Below are 14,584 nucleotides of genomic sequence, written 5' to 3' on the forward strand. Positions count from 1 at the left end.
TTTTTCTCAGTCCAAATTTGACATCACATTCTGGTTTGGAGAGAAGCTTGCTGGGTCATAACTTTAAGTCTGCAAGAAATTCACGAAGGGTAAGGAAAAGCTCCTGTCCTAATTTATAGAGTTTAGATCATTGGAGTTGCTGAGAGAAAAATCAAACGTTTAAGGGTAAGAGCACTTGAGCATCCCGAAAAACACATGGTACATTTATTATCACACGCTCTCTGTTCTTTCATTGGACCCTCCAACATTTGTTGCTTGGCGGCTCTTATCAGAGTCAGAGAGATGAAAGCAAAGCCTACAATTGGTGTTATTTTCATCCCCTTCAGTAATTGAACTTTGATTATCAAATTCCTGTCAAGTGCCATTCAAGAAACTGCAGGAAGAGACAGAATATGTGCAAAGATCTCTCAGACCCTGGAGCCCTCCCAGAAGCAACAGCTTTGCGGGAATCACAAGCTGCCACCACACCACTCTTGCTCCGCGGGGAATGAGCACAGCTCAGAGATGTGTGTTTAAGGGAATGGACAAGGGTTTGGCGTCCAACGCACCACCAAGCCTGATTTCTCTGCTCATTCACGTAATAGCTGCAATCTTGTGCCAATCAATGAACTACTCTAAACTCCAGTTTTCTCATCTGTAAAATAAAAGTAAAAATGTATACACTATAGAGATTTTGCATAAATTAAATCAGTGTAATTTAATTCAGTGAGGCCCCTGGAGTCAGACTCCTTGGGGTTCAAATTCTGGCTAGACCACTTACTTGCTATGTGATTCTGGGCAAGTTGCTTCAAGTCGTTAAGCCTCAATTTCCTCAATACACGCAGTATTGATAAAAATGATTCCTACCTTCTCCAGTAGTGGTGTGGAACAAGTGAGATTATCCACAGGAAGAATGTAGTAACAGCGGCTGGCAGGTAGTAAGTATTCAAATGAAGGTTAGCTGTTATTCTAGAAAGCACTGCACACAACAACTATTTCCGGTTCTCTTAACTAGGTTGCACATTAATAGAAGGCAGTGGTGCTAGAAATGCCAGCATTTTTCTTTTCTTTACAAAGAAAAGAATGCTTTTCTTTACAAAGCATTTCTTTCTCTTTTTTTCTTTTTTCTCCTTTCAAGAATGTTCTGGTACACATTAGCAAAACGCCAAGGGGGAAGGGAGCCTAGAAAGGCTTTAAGTGTATTTCCTTCACAATGAAATCCATGTGCTTTCCAAAGAAATGGTATCCTGGAAAGGGTCCAGTTACCATAGGTGCCTAAGATTGTAAATAAAGCATTAAGGAAGAGACTCCAGGAGTCCAGATTAAAGATAGGTCATTATTATCGTTAATATCTTCATTAACATTTTTTATATGCTTTTTTAAACGTATGAACTGTGGTTGGTTTAGGGACTGAATTTTATTCAAGATGTAATTGTGTAGGTGTTTCCAACTGTAGAACAATGTTCTTTGGGGCAGTAATTAAAAGTATAGTTTTGGGAAAATGTTGAGACAGAAGTTTTTAGATGAAACCGAGGCCTCGCCCCCGCTGCTGGTCCCAGGCAGGCCCCTGCCTCCCAGCCTTGCCTGGGCTCCTCTGGGTTCCCCAACTTCCTTACTCTGTGGGAGCTTCCTCCGTGGTCAGCAGACACATCTCGGATTGGGTGTCACTTTCATTCACTTTCTGCATGCAAGGACCTTTCACATCCTAAACGATTCTTTTTTTTTTTTTTAATTCTTATTTATTTTTTAAATTTCTTTTCAGTGTTCCAGAATTCATTGGTTATGCACCACATCCAGTGCTCCATGCAATACGTGCCCTCCATAATACTCACCACCAGGCTCACCCAACCTCCTACACCCCTCCCCTCCAAGACCCTCAGTTAGTTTCTCAGAGTCCACAGTCTCTCATGGTTCGTCTCCCCCTCCAATTTCCCACAACTCTCTTCCCCTCTCCATCTCCCCATGTCCTCCGTATTATTTCTTATGCTCCACAAAACTATGGAACGCTTCACGAATTTGCATGTCATCCTTGCACAGGGGCCATGCTAATCTTCTCTGTATCACTCCAGTTTTTTAGTATATGTCCTGTTGAAGCAAGCACACATCCTAGATGATTCTGATGCTCATTCTGGGCTAGGAGAAGATGGGCAAGATGACGATTTTCACTACAATAACTCTTGTGGAGTTTTGCCATTTTGTGACTCCCTTGCTTTTCCTTTTTGCAAAATGACTTTCTCACATCAGACATGCTAAATAAATGTGCTTAAAAAGTGGTATTTCATGGTTACCAGAAGGAAGTGGGTGCGGGGTTTAAAAAGGTGATGGGGATGAAGGAGGGCGCTTGTCCCAGTGAGCACCAGGTGTTGTGTGGAAGTGCTGAATCCACTATATTGTGCACTTGAAACTAATATTACACTACATGTTAACTAGCTGGAATTTAAATAAAAACAAAGAAAAAAAAGTGATATTTCATGGTTACCAGGGGCTAGGTGGAGTGGGGAGTTATTGTTTAATGTTTAATTCTGTTTGGGATGATAAAAAAATGTTCTGGAAATGGATAGCGATAATGTTTACACATCCTTGTAGGTGTACTTAATAGCCACAGAACTGTACACTTAAAAATGGCTAAATTGGTAAATTTTATGTATATTTTGCCACAATTTCAGAAAGTGCTATTTCAACATTATGGCTTAATCACTTTTTATAGACACAATACTTTCTAGTCAGAGAGCATTCAGTGGCCCCGGTTCGAATGGCCTGCCATTTGAGGTGAACACCTACAGCTAACATGCTGCTTCCCACAGGTACCAGGGACCCGATGGAGGTAACCAGAGGCTGTATTTCTTAATTTGCATATTAATTAATTGTATATAATTAGATGTTTTGAATTGGAAGGTTTGCTATTTTTAAATATTCTAAGCACCCTCCTTTCAATGTCATCACCTAAAGGCAGGGTTTTCACTGACAGTTTAGTTGTCAAGCGAAGGATGGGTGTTAAGGGGCACAGCTTCCCACTTCTGGTGAGTCAGTTCTGACCTCTCATTGCCATTAATGTGAGATTTCAACTCGAACCATCCAATCTTGATATTTGGTTGGGGCATTAATATTGTGAAAGCAAATTAATCCTCCTGGAAAAGCATAAACAAGCATAAACTTGTTTTTGAAGTTCTGATGCTTGAATAATATTAGTAAAATCATCTCATGAACCTGGCATGAATTATTTTCTACTTTTCAGAGAAAGTTGTCTTAGAATAAAGACAGGGTGGGGTGTCTTTCGATCCCACAGGGCGCTTGCAAGAAGGATGGTGTCTGCAGAGCTGAGACGTTTCTCTCTCTCTCTCTCTCTCCCCACCTGTCCGTCCCTGAGTTTCTCCTTTCAGTTATCTGTTTCCAAGTCTTCTCCCCAGCTTCTTTTCTTTCTTTCCCAATGGGCCCTCTGAGGTAGAAGGTGGGCAAGGCAAATATTATTATTGCTATTTTACAGATTTTACAAGTGACATACAGGGAGGATAAATGAAAACAGAGCTCACTATGGGAAGAGCCAGTCCTAAACCCCATGTCTTGTGACTCTGGCCTGATGTTGGTTCCATAGCTGCAGCCAGGATTCTGGTGGTCCTGCAGTCCAGGAGGGGAACAGGGATGCAGCACCACCAGATGTAGGGTGCCAGTGACTTGGACAACTGGCAGGTATGGTGCTGAGCACAATTCATCATTAAGTTTCCCTGAAGATGCTCCCAGAAGCTCCCCTCCTGGCTGCTGGGTGGCCCTCATCCATCCATCCAGATTAGAAGAGGGTGTAGCAGGTGTTCAGTTTGGGGAGGCCAACAGGCACATATGCCCTCTGCATTTGGGTGACTGTAATGCTGAGTTCCTTTTAAAGTCAAAACTGTCCACCAAATTCAGCCATTTTTAGCCCACATAGCTGGGGAAATATCACAATACATTATTTCTCAAAAAATAAATTTGGTTGTCACATTCAATTATTATCTAGTTAATTCTAGCTACACAGATACTCGATATAGGAAAAAACTTTGAAACATCTCTTCCGGGCGCACCTGGGTTGTTCAGTCGGTTAAGTGTCTGCCTTTGGCTCAGGTCATGGTCTCAGGGTCTTGGGATTGAGCCCCGCATCGGGCTCCCTGCTCAGCGGAGAGTCCGCTTCTCCATCTTGCACCTGCGCCTGCGCTTGCTCTCTCTTAAAGAAATAAAATCTTTAAAAAACAAAAACAGAAACAAAAAAAACAACCTTTCCATTTTCCTTCCCCCAAAGGATCAATTTAGTTATGTAAAAATGCAAAAGAGTAGCAACATCCTGTTCATACTATGATTAATCAATATATCTGTGACACAGGATCATCGTAACTTAAGAACTCTTCACGCTTCCTGAATCAAGTCTGTATTTTCCCCTTTAATTATATTAAAAAAAGAAATCCTGGTCTGAGAAGCCTGAAATGAAACTTTCAATGGGCGCCAAAAACATTCCAGCTTTTATTCTCCATTGCTCTTTGCAATCACCCAGAGAGGAAACACGTAAGAGAGATCCCACCCAGAAAAGTCCCCTTCAGGTCACAACTGACATTCTCTTTCTTAAGGTGCCCCGCTGCGACAAGCAAAAGCCAGTTCGAAGATAGATCTTTGGGGCACCCCCTAGTGGCTGAGAAGAATCAAGAACTCCCTGTCCTGACCCAGAAGGTCAGTGATCTTTGAGGCTTTCTAAATGGCCATCACCAAATTTTCCCTTCAACGTTGTTAAATGCATTCAGATCAGGAAAACAGGAGGGAGTGGAAAGAATTTGGAATCAGAAGACTTGGATTTGAGTCAGAGCTCTGTCATGTACTAGCTATGCAAACCTGGGGCTGGCTGGTCAGTTTCCACGGAGCAGAGGTTGAACCTGGGGTTTCTCACAGGAGATAAGAGGCAATGTCAAAACTAGAGGCGTATACGATTTCATTATCTGATATGTCCAGAAAAGGCAACTTTATGGAGATAGAGAGTAGACTAGTGGAGGCCTGGGGCTGGGGATGGGAATGGGGATTAACTATAAATGGGCATGAAGGATCTTCCTGGGGTGAGGAAAATGTCCTCAACTGGACTGTGCACAGCTCGGTAAATTTACTAACAATCATTCCAATGTGCATTTGACCTGGGTGAATTTTCTGGTATGTGAGTTATACCTCCATAAAGTAGTTTTTTCAGATAGCAACTGGAAGGAAAAGCAGGATGAGTGGCCTGTGTAAACCCAGGTACAGAGCCGGGAAGCCGGGAAGCCTACACCCCGCACTAAATAAAAAGGAAAGGGAATGTGGGGTAAGTTAGGGATGGGCAGGAAAAAAGCCCAGGACGGGTGCTGCTGTTTGGAACTGTATTTTGGCCACTTTACATTGTCCATAGCTTGTGTCCAGGAAGGTCGCATGTGAGGGGCCCAAAGTGCATTTCCCCTCCTGCAGGCTAGGGCAGGGCTTCTGTGCCCTGGGATGGAAGTTCTGACGGTCAGGGGCACTTCTGTTGGAGGGAAGACTATTAAAGCTGCTGGCTTGAGGCACCTGCTTCAAAATGACTTTTTTTTTTTTTTGAAGTGTAAGAACTGTGTTTTCCTCACAATATTTCTCAGTATGAGGTAATTCAGTGTGGTTGGGGAATTAGATGACACTAAGGCACTGTGGGCTGGGGGAGAGCATGGCTTTTTTTTTTTTTTTCTTTTCTCTTTGCATTACTTACTAACAGAAAACTTGAAAGTGTGAGAATTTATGGAAGTGCAATAGGAAAATTCAGGAGAATATCTCTAGAGGTGGGTAGAGAGAAACTTGGTAGGAATAACACCCAAGTGAAGCTGGAAGGAAGGAAAGAAAAAAGAAAGAGAGAGGTGGGGAGGGAAGGAGGAAAGGAGGGAAGGAGAGAGGGAGGGAGGGGAGAAGGAAGAAGGGAGGGAGGAAGGAAAGAAGACTCAGATGATATAGCAGGAAATAACATTGTATCGTACATACCAAATGGGTTTACTATCTTTAATATAACAGACACAATCCAGAGAAAAGTGGGCAGAGGATGGCTATAGATAATTCACAAAAGGAAAAATAAGTGAGTAAATATAATCTATTGTGAATAAAGTGAATAAATATAATCTATTATATTTATATATAAAAATATATATAAATATAATAAATATATCTATTTATTATATATATATAAAATAAAATATAATCAAAGGACATTTAGCCTGGCTACTAATTAATAACTATTATTAACAGAACAATGAGCAGGGGCTCCTGAGTGGCTCAGTTGGTTAAGCATCCATTCTTGATCTCAGCTTAGGTCTTGATCTCAGGGTCATGGATTCAAGCCCAGGGTTGGGCTCCAAACTCCACACTGGGCTTTGGGCTCCACACTGGGGGATGGAGCCTACTTTAAAAAAAAAGAAGAAGAAAACAATGAGCTATTTTTTACCTGTGAGATTAGCAAAGATTAAGAAGATTGGTGTTGATTATCCTTAGATAAATGGTATAGCCTTGCTGGGGGGAAATTTGGCACTCTACTTCAAAATGTAAATATGCATGCCTTTTGGCCCAGCAATTCCAGTTTGAGGAATTACCTGATGGTAATAATTACACATGTGTGAAAAGATATATATGTTAGTGTGTTCATGATTGAGTTATTTGTAAAGACAAAAAAAAAAAAAAAAAGAAGAAAGAAAGGTTCTCAAATGCCCATCAACAGGGACTTGATGATTATACATCTATTCAACAGAGTATCCACGTGGTTAAAAATTAAACATTTTTAATTAATAATTAAATTAAAAATGAACATGATCTGTATTTTAGGTCATGAGGAAAATACTGACATTATGTTACTAAGTAAAAAATGTCAGTGCCATAAAAGCATAGATGGCATGATCCCATTTTTGTTTGTGTGTGTGTGCATGTGTGTGCATGTGTATAATGGCCATGAAGAGGCACTGCCCAGATGCCCCTTCAAAAAAGGACTAATTGGGGCGCCTGGGTGGCTCAGTGGGTTAAAGCCTCTGCCTTCGGCTCAGGTCATGATCCCAGGGTCCTGGGATTGAGCCCCGCATTGGGCTCTCCCCTCTGCGGAGAGCCTGCTTCCTCCTCTCTCTCTGCCTGCCTCTCTGCCTACTTGTGATCTTCGTCTGTCAAATAAATAAATAAATAAAATCTTAAAAAAAAAAAAAAAAAAAAGGACTTATTGCCCCAACTGTCAGCCCTTTCAGGAACGGCCTCACTGCAGAGCCCCTTCCCAGTGTCCCTCCCTTCTAAGCGGGGCTGGTGGGCACATCCTGACAGAGGCGGGGACAAAAGGCGGTCATTTTACCTCAACAGAGAGCCATTCTGATGGGCGATTTTCACGGCGGCGCTTCCCGTGGCGTCCGCTGAGGCTGTCATCAGGCCTGAAACAGCCGTTTCCCTCAATACCCAGTGCTGTTCTCATCCCCATCTTTCCACCAGGGTTGCTGACCCCAAGAATAATTTTTAAGAAGTATCTCTCACGACAAACTCCATCTGAGAATCTGCTTCGTGGAAAACCTAACCAGTGGTTTTTACACATACCCAGTGGACAAATTCTGGCAAAAACATATCCGGCAAGTATTTTACGTTGGATGGGTTTTACGTTATAATTTTTTACCTTGTCTGGTTGTTTTAAAATGGGTATTTATTAGTTTTGTCATCAGATGAAAATAATAAAGTGGTTTTCATTTTGGAAAATAAAAAGAACAGTTAACAGTTTCGTTTTACTCTGGTCCAGACGACCACATCGGAGTACCCAGGTTGCAATGGCAGCACCACGCCCCCTGGCGTGCGCTCTTTCCTGCAGGGAGGCGAGCGATTGTGCAGGCTCTTCTGGCCCCTAGGACCCTTCCTACACCTCCAGGTCTTGGTCCAGACGAAAGCTTTGCTCCTTCCTCCGCCAGGCTGTCAGTATATTGTTGAGGTTGCCTGTAGAAGAGCAATCTGGGGGGACAATGAGGACCCCCTGAAGACAGTGTGTGTGCGTCCCCTGATGGGAGTAGGTGGACACAGGATGCTACATGTTGATAAATTCTCAAACCTGGAGTACTTACAGGTTGTCCCACGTGTTTCATCACCACTGGGAGGAACGCACGTGCTGGGGATGAGCCCAGTGGTGTCTGCTACTCTGATTTCTCAGCTTAGAGCCTTACCTGTTTGCCAAACACTTTGTGCTGCCTGCACTCGAAGTACCTGTCTTGGAGTTTCCCTTTGTCTTGTGGCTTTGCCAGATTTGGGCTGCATGCGTGATCCTGTTCAGGGGCAGGGGAGTAAGGAAACGGTAGGGTTGGAAGCCACAGCTCCGGAGAACCAGGTGTTTTTGCTTGGCCAACACAGTCTTAGGGAATAATGAGTTAGTTATCCATGGTAGCAGAGTCCAGAAGTTGTCCTCCCCACGTCCATCCTTTGCGTCTTCATTTAGAAAATTCAAAATCCAAGCTTTTGCTGGCACACTTTGCAGCCTCCCTTGCAGCTCGATGGGATGAAGTGAGTCAAGTCTTGCTGATAGTATGTGCACAGAATCCAAGTTGCAGGCTATCTCCTTACCAGGAGCGGTTTCTCCTTACCCCTGTCCTGCCAGTCAGAAGTCAGGTCCGGCGTGGGTGGTGGGGAGGTATCTGTTAATATGCAGCCCAGGGCAATGCCCCAGGGATGAAAATGTGCTCCAGAGAGAAGCAGCGATGGTCCCTGTCACGGGGAACCTCCACAGCGTCCCTTGACTACTCACACAGGGACTGTTGTGTAAGAGAGAATGGAACTCCTTTCTTGTGTAAGCCACTGAGTTCGGGAATGGGGATGTGTAAAAACCAATCATTGTTTTGTATTTTACTCTTATAATACGATTATAGTGTTTGCTACGCTGATGTATTTACTTCTCTGTGTCCTTCTCTAGAATATTTCTTTCTTTCTGAATTGCTAGCCAGGAAGAGGCATTCTGTGTTTGCCAAACATATGAATAATTGAATGCTGGGGAAACTTTGTAGAAAAGGGAAGCTGGAGACCTAAATACAAAGCTTGATTTCACAATTTCCGTAACAAAGGTTTCCCCAGGTCTCTCTAGCCCATCAGCTAGGGCCCCATCAATAATGCAGGACACAGAGATGATGAATGTCTAAGTACTCATAGCCTCCCCTTCCCTTATCCCTGGAGGAAGATGCTGGTGTTTTCCTGCTCAGCATGCTGTACCACTACACCTCCATCCGGACCAAAACTCACACCCACATTTCAGATCAGATTAATTTGTGTAAGGAGCACAGCAAAATGAAGGTTTGTGTCAGAAAAGCCTGCGAGAAGGAAGCAGGGAGCAGGCTACAGTGTGGGAGTGTGTGGGAGCCTGGGAGGATGGGGAAAGGAGATTTGTAAAGAGACGAGATTATGAACTGTGTTTCTTTTTGAAAGTCTCTTGAGAGATACCAGTAAAGTCCTCTCTGACAGTGACTCCCCAGAAAAAGATCAGGCTGAGGACACTGCGATTTTGTTTCCTGACAATAGTCACAGCTCAAGTTTCATGGCTTTCAAACCACCTCTTCGTGAAGGTCTTCAGCTCCTTCCTCAATTCACAAATTCCTTCTGAGAGTTCTAGATACTATCTTTCTTGTGGCCATGAATCCTAACCCTCACTGTGTTATTGGCTGCTCATAAAATCACAGGAAAGCAACCCGCACCCTCCATCACCGCCATGGTCTCCCAGGGGCAGCTGATGTCCCTGCCCATAGCAGGGTCTTCCTGTGCTCAGGACGTCTTCTGTCCTGGCCCCCTGGCCCCTAGGATTGACCAGGGAACTGACATCTGAGATACAGGTCCTTGCCATTTCACTTTCCTCCCAGGTACCTAGGCAAACATGAAAATAAGACTTCTTTTCTGTTTCAGCTGAAAAACCATCCCTCGGTTCATACGGTTATGGTTCTCTCTCCCATTTGAAAACACAAGGCAGACTCAAGCTGGCTCCAGCCAGGAGCCGGTGTTAGTCGAACTAAGCTAACTTGCAGCGCGATGAGTGGAGCCCGAGTTTGCGTGAGCTCTTCAGCGGCAGGTGAAAACCCCGGGCAGGTTAACACACCTGAGCTGTGGTGTGGCTCGGGGGCACGAATCGCAACTGCCAATAGCTGGCCAGGCCTTCAAGGGTCCACAGGCACCTCTACGAGGGTGGGCAGATGCCTTTTTGTGATTCCTCAGTCTGAGGAACCCCCAGTGTGAAGACTTAGCTGGAAGCGGTTTCTGAGGTTTAGTAAGTATTATTATTAGTTTCTGCAAAGGAGCTGGAAGCCTAAAGCCAGGTTATGGAATATGGAATATTCAGGAAATTGAGTTGATGATAAACAAGACTACTGACTTACAGAAATGCACGTTGTTCTTGACATTTGACAAACACAATTTTGCTGTAGTTATTAAAGATACAGCTTCTTGTGGTTGGTAGGGAGACAATCTGCTGAGCGTGTGCAGAACAGTGACATTTGGGTGACATGGGACCTGAGGGCAGCAACCAGATGGCTTATTTCTGTGACGAGTATGATCCCTGCAAGGCTGTGTGTGAAGAAGTACAGGCATTATTGGAATTTCTGTTTTACCATAGGAGAATTAAGGAATATTACTGAGTGGGTTTTCTGTCTATCCATCTTTATTAACAGAATTCCAGAGTGTATAAGGCCATAAAATTAATCATTTATTCAGTATTCTGTGTGAGGCATTCGGTACTGATACTAAAACATTTCAGTAAACATATTTGCTCAATAAAAAACCATGACCCGTCCTATAGGAAGAACAGAATATTTGAAATAACTGCCCTAATGTGTGGTTAACTTATGTAGAGGGCGTGAAGTCTGTAGCTGTTGGCTGCTCCCAGCGTTGCAAAATCTATGCAAAAAAAAAAAGTGAAATCACACACACACACACACACACACACACACACACACACACGCATTAGTGCTTGATGGAAACAGAGAAGGAAACTAGGTTTCCTTAACTAAATGATATATTCTCTAACCTTTTGGATATTTGAAAGCTAATTTTAGCTCTGAAAACAAAATAAAGCTCATCTATTAAGTGATCTTTGGGATGCCCCAGGGCAACAACAGATCCCATATATACTCACTGAAATGTTAGCATTTCTGTTCCCCTTTTCGGGCAGTGATACAGAGAGCCTCATTGTGTATTCTCCCCAGCAGCTCTTGCTGGCAGAGTCTCTGTGAAATCACAGTGGTCAATTCTCCTTCCCTGGGAATGGGAATGCTGGGGGAGGAGGACTCGCTTTAAAGTTGCCTTAAAGTAAAGGGATTTTTTTTTAAATAGGTTACTGAAATTTATTTATCATATATCCAAGTCACGTCTGACATATGGGAAAATGCTATTTACATAAAACATTAAACATTAAAAAGAAATAGTATTTGTTTTTTAAAACAGTGCTAGGATCCCAGGATTCTAAGAAGAAGGTTTGATTCCAGGCCTGCATTGTAGTTATCTGCCCTGCTACAAGAAACTAGAGTGGAGGTAACCGGCAATATATTTTTCCAGATTCAAACATGAATGGATTTCATATGTGTGTTTCTGCATCTATAGTTCAGATGCAAGGTTTGCCCCTTAGTTCAGTTCACACAGCTCCAGCTCACCCGTTGGAGGATGGGCTTGGCTCAGGCCTAGGGCAAGCTGAAGACACCTGAAGCTGGGGCCGGACCTTGGTGGGGACCACTCTCTCCGTTTCATTGGGCCAGCCAAGCCTCCTGCCTCGTGCTGACAGTCTGCACTTGAGGGGCTCCTCTTGGATAATAGCTAGAGGGGACAGGAAAACCGAGTTCTGGGCAAATGGAAAGAATGTGCATGGAACAATAGGAAGTGTTGTCTCCCACTGATGTGCGCAAGCGCGCATGTGTGGGGGTGTGTGCGTGTGTGTTGAGTGTGCTGTGGAAGGGAGTGGGAGTTCTAAGAGTACACTGCCAACTCTTCTTGGAGCTTGAGAAAAATCCGATTAGATTTTTACCTCATGGGATGCAACAATATATAAATATATATAAAACACCACAGAAGAATAAAAAAGAACTTAGCGAAGACTAAGAGATTGTGGACAGATCTGAGGAACATTTAGGAGTGTCAGTAGCACTTTGCAACTGATTGGATATGGAAAGCAAGGGAAAAGGAAGAGTTATAACCAGATTTGTGCCTTTAGCAACTGGGCCTGTATCCTTCTGTTAGCAGTGGAGACAGGAGGACATTGCCTGACTCACCTACCTCTTTCCTGCCACCCACAGCCGGCTGCTCTGTCGTCAAACTCTCAGATAAGACTGTCCCTGAATTCCTTACTATGACAATTACTTCATCTTACCACTGATAATAATTTTTTTTTAACTAAAACTTGGGATACATATTCCTGTGTGGTCTGACATGGGCAAAACAGTCTTCCAAATGAGGATGAAAGATCCTTGAGGTGGTTCTTGTTTTAGGGCTCCAAGGTTAAGCTCCATGGTTGGATCTGAAATGCCAGGAGCTCTTTGCGGGTGTGTGCCCTGGGTTCTCAAGCTGTTAGGAGAACCATATCTGACCTTACAAAGGCACATGAATTAGAAGACTGATCTGGATAAATCTCAGGATTCCATAATCTTCCCAAGTGGCCTCTAAAAGAATTCTTTTCCCCAAACCATTTTTAATCTCATAAGGCCCAAAGAAAGTTAGAAAGTAACAAGCTGCTTCTTTCTTTTTTCCTTGGATAAAAAACAAAACAAAACAAAATGAAAAAACCCTAATGCATTTTCTTTCAATGGGCTAAAGTTCCATTTGACGCTGATTGGAAATTGCGTGAAGGAAACCATCCCAGTAGGCCCTTCGGTGGCAATGGGGGGAGGGGGTGCTCTGTTCCATTCACACAGCTAAAGTGCTCTGATGTTGTGCAGGTGGGCGCTTCCTTACCAGTAAGTAATGGAGAGATAATGATCTTTCTCTGTAGTCCTAGGCAGCTACAGGAACTATGTTATTTAAGGTTCTATGTGAGTTATCAATTCTATTGATTAAATGAGTGTTTCAAGACATCTCACTTGATCACTGCATCTTCTTTTGAGTTCTGTCTTTGGCTGTGTCTCATTTGTTGGAGGTGGGGGACAACTCCCCGTGCTATTTTTATATGTCTTATGACAGCTCTTGTTCCAGATGTCTTTTCAAGGATATTTGTATATGGAAGAATCTTGAAAGACAGAGATAGAGTCTCTCTCTGGGGAAGAGGGCAGATTTGTTTCCTGGAGAGGATAATAAAGATAATGTCCCTCTGGGACAAAGTCTGGGTAGGTTTGCTAATGTTGCCAGCAGTTCAGATCCGAAGGAGATCCAGTGGGACCCGCCAAGAGAGTCCTTGGCTTTGTGCAGGATAGAAATCAAATGCAAGCCAACAGGAAGTGGGAGCAGAGTTCACTGAAGATCTAGAGAGAGCAGATACAGATGCAGCGCCTGGGAGACTCAGAAAGGAAGGTAGCATGAGTATTGTCTTTGTTTATGGTCTGGGGATTTTTACTGAGGATTGCTGTCTGGTGTATGTGTCTTCTTAGGCATCTGAGAACCTGTTAGAACAAAGACAACAGCCCAGGTGTTATTCCTTGGAGCCAGGGGGTCTTGGCTTTGGATGCCTAGTGCTGGTGGTCTGGAATATGCATGTAAGAGCTCCGTCTGGTCATTATCACCTAGTACTTCGTTAGATGTTACTTATTCTAAAGAAACTGTTAAGTCCTTGTCCCTTGCAAGGAGGACATCCACGATTTGCATTCTGAGGCATGCATAAAGTGGGGTGAGGGAGCAGGTCCCAGCAAGAACAGAAGCAGGAGGAGCTACGGTGAGTGCTGTGAAGTATGTAAACCTGGCGATTCACAGACCTGTACCCCTGGGGCTAATAATACATTATATGTTAATAAAAAATTAAAAATTAAAAAAAAAGAATAGAAGCAGGAAAAGGAGCAAAAGCAGATTTTTATGGAGTCCTTCAGTTTCCCTGTCTCACTAACATCTCACTATAAGATTGGGTGTCTCCTTCCCCCTAAGGAGGGGAGTTCAGGGCAGACCTTATGAGAACATGGAGCTCATTCTGCCTTCCGTGCTGTGATAAAGTCCTTTGTCTCTGACCAGGAGTCTCATGTCTTCTGCCCCCTTTAGTGAAGCTGTGGTTGGCTGACTTGTTAGCTTGAGAGCAGGGTAGAAATTTCAGACCCTTCACAATTCTTGATATTATTTTGTCTTGTCATCTCGAGTCATCATTTGACTTGAAGTTAAGGGAAATGTTAGTGAAGATGTGATGAGAACAACAAAAGGCAAATTGAGTGTGTTTAATGTTGCTCTCATGAGGGACAGCTAGCTTCCTGGTTATGTCTCGTCTTTCCCTTCCCCATTACAGTGAGCACCAGGCCAGTCCACCAGTGGGCACACAGTTAATATTATTATTTGTTTCCCCATGTACTGAGCACCTATCTGTACCAACTGCTCTTCATGCATGATCTCTGTTTCTTGCTACAGTTTTGAAAGTTTGGAAATTTCCCTGGCAAAAGGCTGAGAAAAGTAAAGGAACTTGTCCAATCTCACAGAGCCCAGTGATAGAGGCAGCGTTCCTACCTGTATTTAT

At 43.4% G+C, this 14,584-nt stretch overlaps 1 non-coding gene across 1 annotated transcript; it reads right to left on the reverse strand.

The window, feature by feature from the left end:
• Positions 1-1,971: 1,971 nt before the first annotated feature.
• On the reverse strand, positions 1,972-2,080 carry LOC125103377 (U6 spliceosomal RNA). The gene has a single exon (XR_007128380.1). It is a non-coding gene; the product is annotated as a U6 spliceosomal RNA (small nuclear RNA).
• Between the last annotated feature and the right edge of the window lie 12,504 nt (positions 2,081-14,584).

Source organism: Lutra lutra, chromosome 6 (genome assembly GCF_902655055.1).
Source record: "Lutra lutra chromosome 6, mLutLut1.2, whole genome shotgun sequence".
NCBI classification, from domain to species: domain Eukaryota; kingdom Metazoa; phylum Chordata; class Mammalia; order Carnivora; family Mustelidae; genus Lutra; species Lutra lutra.